The sequence below is a fragment of the Schistocerca nitens genome, chromosome 8 (genome assembly GCF_023898315.1).
Source record: "Schistocerca nitens isolate TAMUIC-IGC-003100 chromosome 8, iqSchNite1.1, whole genome shotgun sequence".
Classification (NCBI taxonomy): domain Eukaryota; kingdom Metazoa; phylum Arthropoda; class Insecta; order Orthoptera; family Acrididae; genus Schistocerca; species Schistocerca nitens.
In genome coordinates, this window is record NC_064621.1 from 450,407,666 (window position 1) to 450,422,479 (window position 14,814).

Below are 14,814 nucleotides of genomic sequence, written 5' to 3' on the forward strand. Positions count from 1 at the left end.
CCCGCAGGATGCCGGGGGCCCCCGGCGTTTATTAATGCTCAAGCTCGGCGCCGCTCGCTGCTCGCAGCCGCTGAGGCGCCCCGCGCTGGTCGATATAGCGGCTAGGTGCCGGAGCTGGAGCCGCGGCAGGCTGCCGCAGCCGGCCCCTGAGAGCGCGGCATCCCTTCTGGCGGCTCAGGATGGCAGGCTCGCGCGCCCCGCGCACGTAGGGGCAGCCGCGCTCCTGGCCGCTCGCTCTCTCCGTGATTAAAGCCCCGTCCGACTGCTGGCAGCGCGGCGCCTTCTGCTCTGATTACTGTTCAGCAATTACGCCGCCCGCGTCCGTGTGCTTCCATTTCAGCAGCGGATCCCCGTGTGATAGGGCAGCGAAAGAACAGCTTTGCGTTGTAAGCAGACTTGTTGCAGTAATTTAATATAATTTCATCCTGTGTTGAAAGGTTGCGAATACAATTTAATGTTGTTCAACTTTCATACCATGAATTTCTTTGGCGATTCGAACCTCTTCATACGAGGTAACAGAATCTATACCGAGTGATAATAATTAAAGTGCAACTATGCACTGAAGTCAGCGTGTGTTGCAACTTTCGTACGGCAGCGAATAATGCGTAAATGCTGAACCGATTTACGCTGGCAAACAAATTAGTTTCCTTTGAGGCCACTGGGTTCAAATCTGATGCTATACACTGCATGTATGACGGAATGACGTCCACACATTTGAGAAGTCATAAAGTGAGTGAACAGTGTGGCTATCGAAGAAAGACGCGGTGCAATGGTAGTGAAATTGTTTTATGTGAACGGCAGCAGTTAAAGTGCTGCATTGAGAGCGTACCGCTGAATGATATCTCTGAGTAGAGGCCCAATGTCATAAAAACATTTACACACGGATGGGCTTGGTGTAGCTCCTAGGAAAGGAAGGTATCCTATGCCGTTGGAAGTTATTCACAAGCTTGCTGCTGCTGTAACTGACCCAACGGCACGTGTCCCGGATGGTGAAAGTACACTTGCAGTATGACGATAATTGTCCATCCCGTGGTTTTTCGGTCTGTCTTAGATTGGTAAGCCTACAAGATCCAGATGGTGCAGCAACTGAAAACCCAAGAACCGCAGCAACGTTTCGAATTTTCTCTTCGGTTTCTGGAATAGATCGAAGTTGACATGTGGGCGAGTAATATTCTATGGAGTGACGAGGCACATTTTACATTACAGGGTGCAGTGGATAAACAAAACCGCCGAATCTGGATTAGTGTTAAACAGCGTGTTGTGCACGAAGAGCCACTCCACTCGCCGTATATGATTGTGTGATGTGGATTCAGAAGCACGTTTATTTTCCGTCCGTTCTTCTTCCCAGAGGGCCTGTATGGTGTATCGTGACTTCTCCTTGTTCAGCACGTGATTCCTGCTTCGGAAGAGAGCAACTGTTTGGAAACCACTGTTTTCATGCAAGAGGATGGAACACGTCAAGTCGCTCACTGAGTGAAAGATCTGATTAATGCAACTTTCCATGAACGAATCATCTCCAGGAGTTTTCCAGATGCATGGCCTACACGATCACCTGATCCGAATCCGTGTGACTCTTGGCTCTTGGGATATCTAAAGGAACGCATTTACTAGGTTCAAATGGCTCTGAGCACTATGGGACTCAACTGCTGTGGTCATTAGTCCCCTAGAACTTAGAACTACTTAAACCTAACTAACCTAAGGACATCACACATATCCATGCCCGAGGCAGGATTCGAACCTGCGACCGTAGCAGTCGCACGGTTCCTGACTCCGCGCCTAGAACCGCGAGACCACCGCGGCCGGCATTTACTAGGAACACGTTTGGTTTCTACCTGATCTGCAGGCCAGTGTACAGGAATATGTTGCTCAGGTTCTACCGGAACTGCTGCGAGCAACTGTTCATTGCGAGCTTTACGGACGTAGTATCTAACTGGCGTCTCTGGTGCCCATTCTGAATAAACTGTGTAAGCTGCAGTTAATAATGAAGTCATTATTATGCCATTCTGACTACTTTGGCCTTTCCTACCCTAATCCATTAAACATGGAAACGTTTCTATACGTCTATTTTGCGTTCACAGTATCAGATTTGCACTTGGTGACCAAAAGTTTCAGCGTAAATCGATTCCGCATCACCGCATTAGAATATCTACCAAGTTTCGCAGCTATAAGATAATTACGACCCACATTTGACCTCTGTGATTAATTGCACTTTAGTTATAATCGCCCAGTATTTCCAATCATTTTGCACATGCAACTAATGCACATATCTTTTTTATTTTCAAATTGAAGAAAAGGATCATACACTATAGTTCACACAAAAAGCATCTACTGATTAATTAAACAACAGGTACAAGTCGATATCGATGCCTATCGACTTTAGGGTTGGGGATGATGTAAGAACATCCAAGTCTCGAACTAATCCACGAAATACCTTACAAGCAGACTATAGAAACGAAAACCTATCTGTATTTTAATTATTGCCTTTTTATTCCACAATGAAGATTATCTTTCAGTTCATTTCCTTCTCTCTTTGAATCTAAGCCCACATCAGATGGCAGACGCCATGATAATATGAACCTTTCTTTGAGGGGTTTATAATGATAGTTGGATAATTACGAAAGTCAGTTCTGTAACGTATTAATTTCTACAGACATTCCGTTCTCTGACTGTCTAATGAACATGACAGTTCTGAAAATGTTATGAATCTGAAAACATGAGATTAAATAACATATAATGTATTGTAACATGTTGACAAAACGGGCGGATCTCAGAACTCTGGACCATATTCAATCCAGTTTCACAAAATGCTTGTTTTTACTTTTTATTGTAATTTTGCCCTTGAATGCTGACTGATACTCCACTTCTTCCTGACTATTGTCGTAACTTTAACTTCAATGGAAATAATTGATATTAATCTTAGATTTATTTTATGTATAGGCTTTTATCAATAACTCTTTGTCGTATTGCTTTCAAACGTTGCAAAACCGAGCATTCAGTAACGAGTATATCGCCTGTACATTGACCAACGAAATTATCCGCCTTGATGTATATGGTGCTGCGCGTTAAATGTGCAATACCATCAAGAAATAACGCCACAATCAAGTTGGCATGAAATGTAGTACGCACTTCGATCTGATTTTGAAGAACTGAGTCTATCATATTGATTCAGGAGTCCACCAGGATTCAGGGCTTGGTCCAACGTTTTACCAGCTAAACTCGATTATATTTTATTTATGCCACAATCTGATAAGTACTTATAGATGACAATCTACAGGTGTGTCTAATCGCCATCTGCAAGAACGATCTTTCTTCCTGGGTCCAGTCAAGTGTGTTTACACAGCAATGTTATGTAAAGATGGAATTATCTGGAACTTCATTAATTAAATTGGCATTACCATACTGTTCATATTAACATAAGGAATATAACTGTTAATCATTATTGGTGGATTACACAACGAGCCACAAATAGTTTAAAAAGGTTTTTTTTTTTATTTCAGAGCCCTAACTGGTTTCGGGCATTCATGTTCATCTTCAGATATTTCTGATTACATAAAAAGGCTGCACGGGATTAGCCGAGCGGTCTCAGCGCTGCAGTCATAGACTTTGCGGCTGGTCTAGGAGGAGGTTCGAGTCCTCCCTCGGGCATGGGTGTCTGTGTTTGTCCTTAGGATAATTTAGGTTAAGTAGTGTGTAAGCTTAGGGAATGATGACCTTAGCAGTTAAGTCCCATAAGATTTCACATACATTTGAACATAAAAGGTTTTATCGGCAACATTTCGTCACCTCCATCACGGCACAATGCTATCTCATTCTTAGCGCCACTTTTAATTTGTTCAGTTGTAAGAACATGTCAATATGGCTGCATTGGAAAGACATAAGGCTAACAGATGTACTTGTATGTAATTACACAGTATAAGATGCTGTTAGTTTAGTATGGTTTTGACAAATTTTTCAACATGTATCCAATGCGTTAGAAACTCCTGCTTTGTTTTTCCGATTAAATCTGCCGCCTTCTTCGATTTATTTAGCTGCAGCTACTACCTTGATGTGTGTTATATAAATTTTGAAATAATTTTCTGTTTGTACTAATGTTTCTCCATAAAGTGGGGTCAACTTAGCACTAGTTGAAAACGCTCTGAAAATCGTAGCCACCATGCAATATTTCATTCCCATCCCATCAAGATATGTTTGTTAAGAGCATAGACTACTAGATCAACTGTCAACAAAAAACAATGAGTTCAACATTTCTTTTTAATTTTTGAATGCTTGATTGCAACACAATTAATGAACAATTCAAAATTTTTATTGAGTCCATTAGTTTATTTTGTTTTGGAGGACAGCGCTTTGTCTTCCTGTAATTATTATACTTTTCCAGGACAACGTGTAAGTTGCTCCACTGTAAACAGCACACATACCGGTAGTCTAAATGAATCATCGTGACACATAAAACACACTTCATAATACTCTCCATGTCAGTTTAAGCTTTACACATGTGATTTACATTCAATGCATTGTTTACAAAGCAATAAGTACTCAGTAATCAAAGATATTGTAGACTGTATTTTGAGAAAAGATTTAAACTAAGCAAAAAAGTACAATGTGCTAAAAACTGAAAAAGTCTTTTACTCAGAGAATAAACTTTCTGTAAATATTTGTGTACCATACACCAAATTGCTTTTAGGATTTCAGTATAGTTCTTCTAGGGTGTCCATTCTGTTGTCTCTTTTAGCGGTGTGCAGTATCTGTAATACATGCTATCTTTAATGTTAGAAACAGTGTGTCCATAATAGACCATGTGGTTGGTGGTTGGAAATTTAGTTTTTGTTTATAACAGCTGGCAGTGGAAATGTTTAACGAAATTGTATAAAGTATGTAGGGGCAGCGGCTGAAACGCATCTGTTGTGAGGATACCAGAACCTGGGGTGTGATAGAGCAAACAGTTCGTCACGCTGCGCTCTAATGATACAACATTAGCAGAACAACAAATTTTTACATTGAAATTTAGTCATGTATATTCTTGTCTGTGGTGACCCTAAGGCCAATGCAGCACATGGTCCCGGTGCTTGCTAACGCTGCCGTAGCAATCTCGAGAGAACATCACCCCAGCAGCGACCGTTGACTTGAAAGTGGTCTCGGGCGCGCGAAAAGTCTCGTTATAGGCTGGCGTAGCCCACAGAGAACGCGAACGGCAGCAGCACCGGCAGGTGGTGTGGCTACAACATAGTTCTGTTAAGGTTTGGAAACCCAGTGTTTACTACTGTTCGTCTAAAGCAGAGGCTCTCAAATTTCTTGAGCTTTGGGCGTATTTCAAAGTTGTTGTTGTTGTTGTGGTCTTCAGTCCTGAGACTGGTTTGATGCAGCTCTCCATGCTACTCTATCCTGTGCAAGCTTCTTCATCTCCCAGTACCTACTGCAACCTACATCCTTCTGAATCTGCTTAGTGTATTGATCTCTTGGTCTCCCTCTACGATTTTTACCCTCCACGCTGCCCTCCAATGCTAAATTTGTGATCCCTTGATGCCTCAAAACATGTCCTACCAACCGATCCCTTCTTCTAGTCAAGTTGTGCCACAAACTTCTCTTTTCCCCAATCCTATTCAATACCTCCTCATTAGTTACGTGATCTACCCACCTTATCTTCAGCATTCTTCTGTAGCACCACATTTCGAAAGCTTCTATTCTCTTCTTGTCCAAACTGGTTATCGTCCATGTTTCACTTCCATACATGGCTACACTCCATACAAATACTTTCAGAAACGACTTCCTGACACTTAAATCTATACTCGATGTTAACAAATTTCTCTTCTTCAGAAACGATTTCCTTGCCATTGCTAGTCTACATTTTATATCCTCTCTACTTCGACTATCATCAGTTATTTTACTCCCTAAATAGCAAAACTCCTGTACTACTTTAAGTGTCTCATTTCCTAATCTAATCCCCTCAGCATCACCCGATTTAATTTGACTACATTCCATTATCCTCGTTTTGCTTTTGTTGATGTTCATCGTATATCCTCCTTTCAAGACACTGTCCATTCCGTTCAACTGCTCTTCCAAGTCCTTTGCTGTCTCTGACAGAATTACAATGTCATCGGCGAACCTCAAAGTTTTTACTTCTTCTCCATGAATTTTAATACCTACTCCGAATTTTTCTTTTGTTTCCTTTACTGCTTGCTCAATATACAGATTGAATAACATCGGGGAGAGGCTACAACCCTGTCTCGCTCCTTTCCCAACCACTGCTTCCCTTTCATGCCCCTCGACTCTTATAACTGCCATCTGGTTTCTGTACAAATTGTAAATAGCCTTTCGCTCCCTGTCTTTTACCCCTGCCACCTTCAGAATTTGAAAGAGAGTATTCCAGCTAAAAGGCCGCAGATAATTTTGGGCGCACTATAAATACATTTCGGAGCAATGTTTTACAACTTTTAGTACAGGACGTAAATTCTGTGATAAAATAACAGTTAAGTCATTTTATTCTGAATTTCGCATCTAGACTACAGAAAATACAGCTTACATTAATAAAAAAAAAGTAGATTATCACAATATGGACAAATAATTTTTGTATAAAAATGTGAGAGATTCATGAAGCACGATTGTCACCCAAATGCGACGGCAGAGCACCGTGTTGCCTCCTACCCTCTCGAGACGAAAGGCAAGAGAAACTATTAAGTGAAACGTATTGAAATGAAATAATGCAGTAAAACTAACGATTAATTCTAATTATAGAGAAAAGTAGTAATGCAATACAAATGAAACGTACATTATATGTACTCTTTCTAGTGTTTATGAAAAACTTGAGCCTGATGTGCCCTCGCTGTTTCTTCAATGTTTCGAGATATATTTTAAAGACCAACTCTCATTTTCTAGTAAATACATTGAAGAGTTCTTCTCTTTTTACATTTAATTGTGGTGATGGCAGAATATCCTAATTCACATAAATGTAACTTCGAGAATCGAAGTAAAATGTTCAAAGCCTTTTTAGATATCGACAAATATTCTTCTTTGATCCACAAGTCTTCAAGAGACAGTTCCTTATGCTTAATCATAAGTCCACGATCAGTAGATATAGCTGCCAGTTCTTCTTCTGTTATGTTAAGCCAAATCACCCGCAGTTTTCTTGAATGGGTTGCGAATCCAGTCGTACTGTTTAGTATTGAGGGATGGAAAATATGAATTCAATATCTCTTCTGAACTTATTAAATGACCTACGACTATTGGAAGTATTTCACTTATGCACGTTCTCCTTACCAACGGGAACATTTACAGTTTACCTTGAACAGCTTTTCTTTTCCACATTTGTAATTTTCTGTGAAACGCATTAATTTTGTCGGTAGATGTGGGGATATTTTCTTCTTTCCCATGCATGCTAGTGTTCAAAATATTGAACTGCTGAAATATATCAGCCAATTACAGCAATCTTCTAAACTTATTAAATGATCTACTACTATTGGAAGTATTTTATTACTGCACGTTCTCCTTACCAACGGGAACATTTACTATTTACCTTGAACAGCTTTTCTTTTGCACATTTGTCATTTTCAGTGAAACGCTTTAATTTTGTCGGTATTCGTGAGGATATTTTCTTCTTTCCTTTGCATGCTGTGGTTCAAAATATTGCTGTGCTGATAATGTATCACCCAAATACATCAATCTCGCTATCCAAAATTCACTCCGAAGGAGGTTGCAAAAATGCAAATGTTTCGTTTCTCCGAAAAACATGAAAAGTTCGTGTCGTAGCTCAAGCACAGTGGTAAGTACTTTCCCCCTCGACAACCACCTGAGTTCTATGTGTAAATGCAACCGTCTGTCTTATGACACCACATCGCTACAACGTTTATCGAATGAGTGGGTTTTGACAGGTCTTGTTTTAATAACATTTACCATCTGAGCAACTTGCTCTACGACTTCTCTCAATTTTTCACCCAATGTTTTTGCTGTTAATGCCTCCCTAAGAAGAAAGCAGTGAATTACGATAATATGTGCATTTCGTTGTCTTACAAAACAAATGAGGCTCTTAACACATCCCACCATTGAAGGGGCTCCATCTGTGCAAATGCCTGCACACGATATCCATGTTAACTGCCACTTATTGCGATAATCATTTAAAATGTTGAAAACTTCTTCACCCTTAGTACACACACTTAATTCCTTGCAAAAAAGAAAGTGATTTACTATTGGTCTTAATTAATGAAACGGACAAATGTTAAGAGTTGCGATTGGTAGGTAATGTCTGTTGATTCATCAACACCGAATACAAATTTTGAGTGCTTGAGTTTAGTACAGCATACATTTTTCTCAATATCAACAGACATTTCTATAATACGCCTGTGAACTGTATAATTCGACAAACGACTCTTGCTTATTTTCATAGCTGCTTCATTTCCTAACATCGCCATGACCATTTTGTTGCCAGCAGGCAAAATAAGTGACTCACCTATAGTATGAGCTTTCATACTTTTGCTATTGGTTGAGAGACTTGGTAGGAAGCGATCAGAGCTTTATCAGAAACAGACATTACACTTTTAAAATAATTTGCTCCCCTTACTTGCTGTTCAGATGATCTCTTGAAATAGCTTACTGGTCTACCTTGCAACTGTGAATCCATTGTTTTAAAATGTTGGGTCAGTTAACTATGAAGTAAAGATTCATTTGCCATTCTATGCCCACATACTGAGCATAGTGGGAAAGCATAATCGTCAGTCCCAGTCCAAGTGAAACCATAGCTTAAGTAGCTTTCATTGTACTTACAAGTAGGCCGTTGCTTTGCTTTTTTTCTTGCACTTGGTGTTTGTTCACTTCCAGACCCGGAATTTCTTCGACGGCATGCTTGTTTTTTAGAAATCTGATCATTTTATTCGATTGTATTTAGCATATAAGATTCACTTCTACCGCTTTGAAAATAAGCATTACGCCGTAGAATAAGCAGGAGCCATGCTTACGCTAACAACACCTCACTGACGTATCACCTGAAAGCTCTGCGATAAGTCAAGCGCACAACAATGGAAACGCGTTTTACTTCTGGACCTGGTTTCTTGTGCCTGCAGGGGCTAACAGTACTGCCAATGATAATTTTCAAGTTCCTTTAACCTTGCTGAAATGTACTATCATGAATCAGCTGGATCACTAAACTGCAGTGGAAATGACTCTCAGAAGTATCAAGGCCTTATGAACAATGACGATCATGTTCATATGAGCTACTCATCTGTAGCAAAGAGCATGAAATGAAATTCTTCTAGTCACGGACAGCTTGAGGTCAAAAATTAAGCAGCTGTCATAGATAATTTCCTCTACCAGTTCCTCTTTCCAGTAATATTTTATTGGCAACAGAAAGGCATGCATTTTCAGTTACATATTATTAAAAAGTGATGGGTTGCGGATGTTATTTATAATTTTTTGGTGCACTGTCTCGGCTCCTAAATAGGTCAAATTGGCTAATAATAATAATATGCAATTCACTTCCTACTTGCAGTTGCATCGCCACTCGGAGTTAAGTGGAATAGGTTCGCAATCATTGGTAACAATACGAAACGTTCCGAATTCTATGTACAAGCTGCGACGACATACATAGCGCACAAGGCTCAATTTCAGCATGGCTTCCAAAGAAAACTCCCATAGTCAAGTCAACTGCGAAACAAAAGCACGACACGTTCAGATAATGTCCATAAGAGTTTCCGTCGGAAAAATCCGTCAGTCGTCAAACTTTTTTTACCGTTTTCTCCTCATTTTGAACGTTTGGATCTGACCAAAACTCCATTAACGCTTGACAACACTGTGTCTTAACTCAATGTTTATTTACAAACTTTAAGAGCGACAGAAGTGTCGTACCGCTTAGTTACGGAAAGAAGGCACGGAACGAGGTGTGTGAAAATAATTTGCACTGCACCTACAAGGGTGGTGAGAAGGGAGATGATTGGGAAACTTTCACGACCACTGTTAGTCATATACGGATGCCTGTACGCCAGGTACCGACCAGCGACTAAGAGAGTTATGTTTTAGACACAAAAGTAAAAAGAATTCCCTAAAAGTGCATTATTTCTAGCAAAAATTGTGAAATTAAGGTAAAGTTGTTGCAATGCAGCTCTAATCCAAGGAGTTGAAAAAATGGTACTTGAGGCAGTTATTAATTATGAATGACCATGAAGCATTATTTTGTAAGAAACTTGCAGTCATGGTTACCGTCTTGGACTGCTCGTTTTTTACAACATATCAAATAATTTGCTGAGTTGGCCACACAAAATTTTACCATGGATACAGTGTTACATTTGTAAATACAGTTAAATTCATTATTTAATGGATTAATCACTCCCACCACTGCATATTGTTATGATTGTAGCAATGTGACAATTACCTGTCCATTCTGTTTCTCGAGACTGCAACATTCTGCCATCCGAATAGTTATTTTTCTCGCTCCACTGCGAATTACACTTTCCCTAGAATTCCTTACACTTCTCGGTGGTGTAAGGGATGACCTCGGTGGGCCAGCAATGGCTTTATCATCAGTCATTATTTTGAAATTCCTTTGCACATTTCCCAAACAGCTGCTACTGTTAGATAGCCAAGATTAGCAGCAATGGAAGGGAGAAGACAGTCGGCAAGAAACGTTCCGAATACTGTCGACACTACAAGGAAAATAAGCCGCCTTACTTCCTCAACCGAACTGAACTATTCGACAGAAGGTAAGGACTCGTACCGTATTATATCTGTCGTGAAATGGATAAAATTGAGTAGCTTTTGTATTGGCCATGTGTTTTCCTAAAATATTACAGGGCGCACCCGCGAATGTTCCAGGGTGCATCAGTGCGCCCTGGCGCACTTTTTGAGAACCACTGGTCTAAAGCAATGACGTTACGACTGGCAGGTGAGGACCGAATGTGGCCTGTGTGGCGTCACCGCCAGACACCACACTTGCTAGGTGGTAGCCTTTAAATGGGCCGCGGTCCGTTAGTACACGTCGGACCCGCGTGTCGCCAGTATCAGTGATTGCAGACCGAGCGCCGCCACACGGCAGCTCTAGTCTAGAGAGACTCCCTAGCACTCGCCACAGTTGTACAGCCGACTTTGCTAGCCATGGTTCACTGACTACATACGCTCTCATTTGTAGAAACGACAGTTTAGCATAGCCTTCAGCTACGTCATTTGCTACGACCTAGCGAGGCGCCATATTCAGTTACTATAATTACTATCTTCAAGAATGTATTCTGAACAGATAATATTGTGAATCATGTACCGTCAACAGCGACGTTCATCATTAATGGATCAAAGTTAAGTATCAAACTAATTACGTCCGCTTTCTGAATTCTCATTCCTTGTCATGTTCCAGACCTCACGTCAGTATAGTTGTTCCCTCCTCACGCCAGCCTGCGTGAGCTAAAACGCGTGCATTTCGGCCACCACTCGTAACACGGTGTTGACTCTTCTGCTAACACAAAAGCCTACTTTTCTGGATCCATCATATGTCTTCATCACCTGTAAGATTCGCTAGAATGGCTTTCATAGCTTCAGCTGGTTGCTTGTCCACCATATGAGCAAGCTAATAAGTGTTCCAGTGAAACATTAATTCAGCGAAAGCAAGCTGTGCTGTCAGAATGACGTTATGTTTTCTCCTCACTGAGGTCATGTTGCCGTGTTTACGTGTCAGGTCCGTTGCACATGCAAGGTGAAGCGTCATCTACGAAGTTTGCTCTGCAATTCACTATTCAGCTTTCTGCTGGTCATTGTGATATGGGGCATTGGTCTTCCTTATCTTGGCTTGGTATTGGCTGGAAAGGACTTCGATATAATTTCCCATTTGCCCATAGTATATTTCTGCAGTACAACAAGTCATTACACATACATCTACTCTTACATATTTGTTTACGTGTACAGAGCTTTTCATTATCTTCAAAATGGTTCAAATGGCTCTGAGCACTATGGGACTCAACTGCTGAGGTCATTAGTCCCCTAGAACTTAGAACTAGTTAAACCTAACTAACCTAAGGACATCACAAACATCCATGCCCGAGGCAGGATTCGAACCTGCGACCGTAGCGGTCTTGCGGTTCCAGACTGCAGCGCCTTTAACCGCACGGCCACTTCGGCCGGCCATTATCTTCAGTTCAGGAGAATATCAATTTAAAAAGGTGGATAGAAGGTGGACGTCAACACAAATGCTCAATATTAAAGTTAATATTTAATTAACATCATACTGACACTAGAGTCAGGTAATACATATAGCATGATTTAGGAAATGTAAAAAATTAAAAACCTTATTGGCCTAGTCAGAGTGTCTATTTATGGTATTAGTCATGGTCTCTCCTCATTTTCTACCTCAGTAGTTGTTATTGTGCTATTTAATGCAAGTGTTTTTCTACTGGTGTAAGGATATTTACGTTTAGGTTTATGACTGTAGGCTGTTCGTGTTAGTTTTAATTAGAGTGAACAGACCAAGGAAAGTATGTACAAATTGTTTGTTAGCTACCTCCTGTTGCTCACATAGAATAGATGAAGGGTGTGAATTTATATATCTAGCTCTTCAAGAAAATCCATTTCCTTGCTGTTATTGTGGGCATGAAATAGGTGTATGAGTGCGACTGCAGATTTACTTAATTTTTTTCGTCTAAATGCATCCATTCGTTCGCGATATTTATATTAAAAAGCTTCTGCCACCTGGTGGAGACAAAATCTGGGACAATTTTCACAAACAATCTTGTAAATTTCCGAGTTTTCAAGCCCTACGCTGGTGGCTTTGGTGCAGTGAACTGTGATATGTTGCAAAGTGAAATTGCTGCGGAGACTTATTAGAACTCCTCTCCCTTGCCACTTGGTGTGAGATTTGGAAAGAATTGAATGCAATATTTTCTTTTCTGCTTGTGGTTGTAAATGTACTGAATGTGTTTTCATATATTTAGTTTTATTATAAAAGTGGTCAGTTAATTGTGGCTTGTACCCATAAATTTTGGCTACTGTTTTGAGAATCTTTATTTCTTTTTCTCAGATGTACTAAGAGAAGTTTTAAGTATGAATATGAAATACTCAATTTTGTGATGTATTGAGTGACATGAAGTACTACTAACAATTATGTCTTTGGTTGTGGGTTTTCTGTGAATTTCCAAAGCATACTGTTGATTCAGCATTTTTATTGCAAGATCATGATACCTACACCTTCATCCATATGATGTTCAACGGTGAATTTGATACTGGGGCGCACATTATTCACAGAATTTCGAAATGATTCAGTTTCAGCCACTATACAACTGCACAGCATTATTATGTCACTAACACACCATTTGTAGTAAAGCAGTTTATCTTTTAAATGTGTATTGGCACTGAAAAATCTATTTTCCCAATGTTTCATACAAATGTCGTCTAAAAGATCTGCAAGAACGCTTCTCATTGCTAAACCATCACGCTGCATATGGATTTTCTTGTCAAATGGGACAACAGAACACACACCACTCAAATATATACTTTCCAGTAAGAGCGCGACAGCTCCTTGACATTCGTTTTAGTGTGGATTCACTACTATTCTCCGAACTCCTATGGATAATTTGCCAGTATGGAATTAATGATTTGGAAATTTGAGTTACTCAGGGACTGTATCCGGCTGGCCGAAGCAGTTAAAGCAACTGGTCGTGAGAACCGTTAATTTCTGGTTTGAGTCCCAGTCTTGCACGAATTTCCAACTTCCGCCACTGCATTACCACGAAACCCAATGCTTCTGTAAGTCACTAATTCCCACCCGCCCCATTTCAATAATATCATGGGCAGATATATTTGTGTGTATGCTGACACTGAACAGCGATGCCAATCTAGTATAATCTGGTATGTGCAAAGACACTAATAAGTTGTTAAGGAATCCTGCTGGTGAAGTTGTTCTAAAATAGTTAAGTTTGAATTAACGATGGGACCTATTAATCACGAGGTTTCTGACTGACATCCTAATGGGGTTCATGGACATCAAAATTGATAAAAGGTACTTAGAATTCATTATTAATTTCCTATGCTGAGCTTGATATTTAGCTGTGAGGTCAGTCTTGAATTGTTTTATGTCATTTGCAAAGAATTATTCTAAAGTTTTGTTGATTTAGTCATCTTTATACATAACTACTGAGTTGCTACTTTTACTGTCCTTATAAAAAGAGCTTTGTTATGATAATAGCAGTGAGTATTTATGAATCTGTTTCTCAATCGTTGTGGCCCCCGTGTACACCTTTTGCAATAATTTTGCAGGCTCTTGAACTTGGAATATTTTCTTCACGAGAGCTAATTTTGGTTATGCCATATGCAGTACATCAAGTTTTTTCAGTAAACGAAGTTCTGCTTCATCAAATAAAATTAATAAAGAATTTAGTACCCTTTTATAGAATTCAATTCTTTATGTTGGAGTGTGGGGCAATGGGTTAAATTGGAAATAAGCGATCGATATTCCTTTTTACCTCTTCTGGAGGTGATTTACTGTTCTTTGCTCACTTGTCAGTTAATTTTATCTAAGATATGGAAGAATGTGTGGGAGGCATCTGATCACGTATTTGATTCCAGTTTTAACCATATTACTTCCCACGTAGACTTGACCGTCTACGACGGTTTACTTCAGCCCTTAATGCTCGCTTTAATCTAGTTAGGGGTTACATTAAAAGTTAGACAGATACTGTTATACTTTATGGCTTGAACTATTTTCGTAATGTTTAATTTATAGTTCTTGAATGTATAATCAATTTTAAATTTAAGCAACATTAGCTGATTTGGAGGGACACATGATACATTTTCAGTGTTATATAAAAGTAGCACTAAGCAGTAATCTCAGAACATTAATGATTTTTACTTCTATACTGA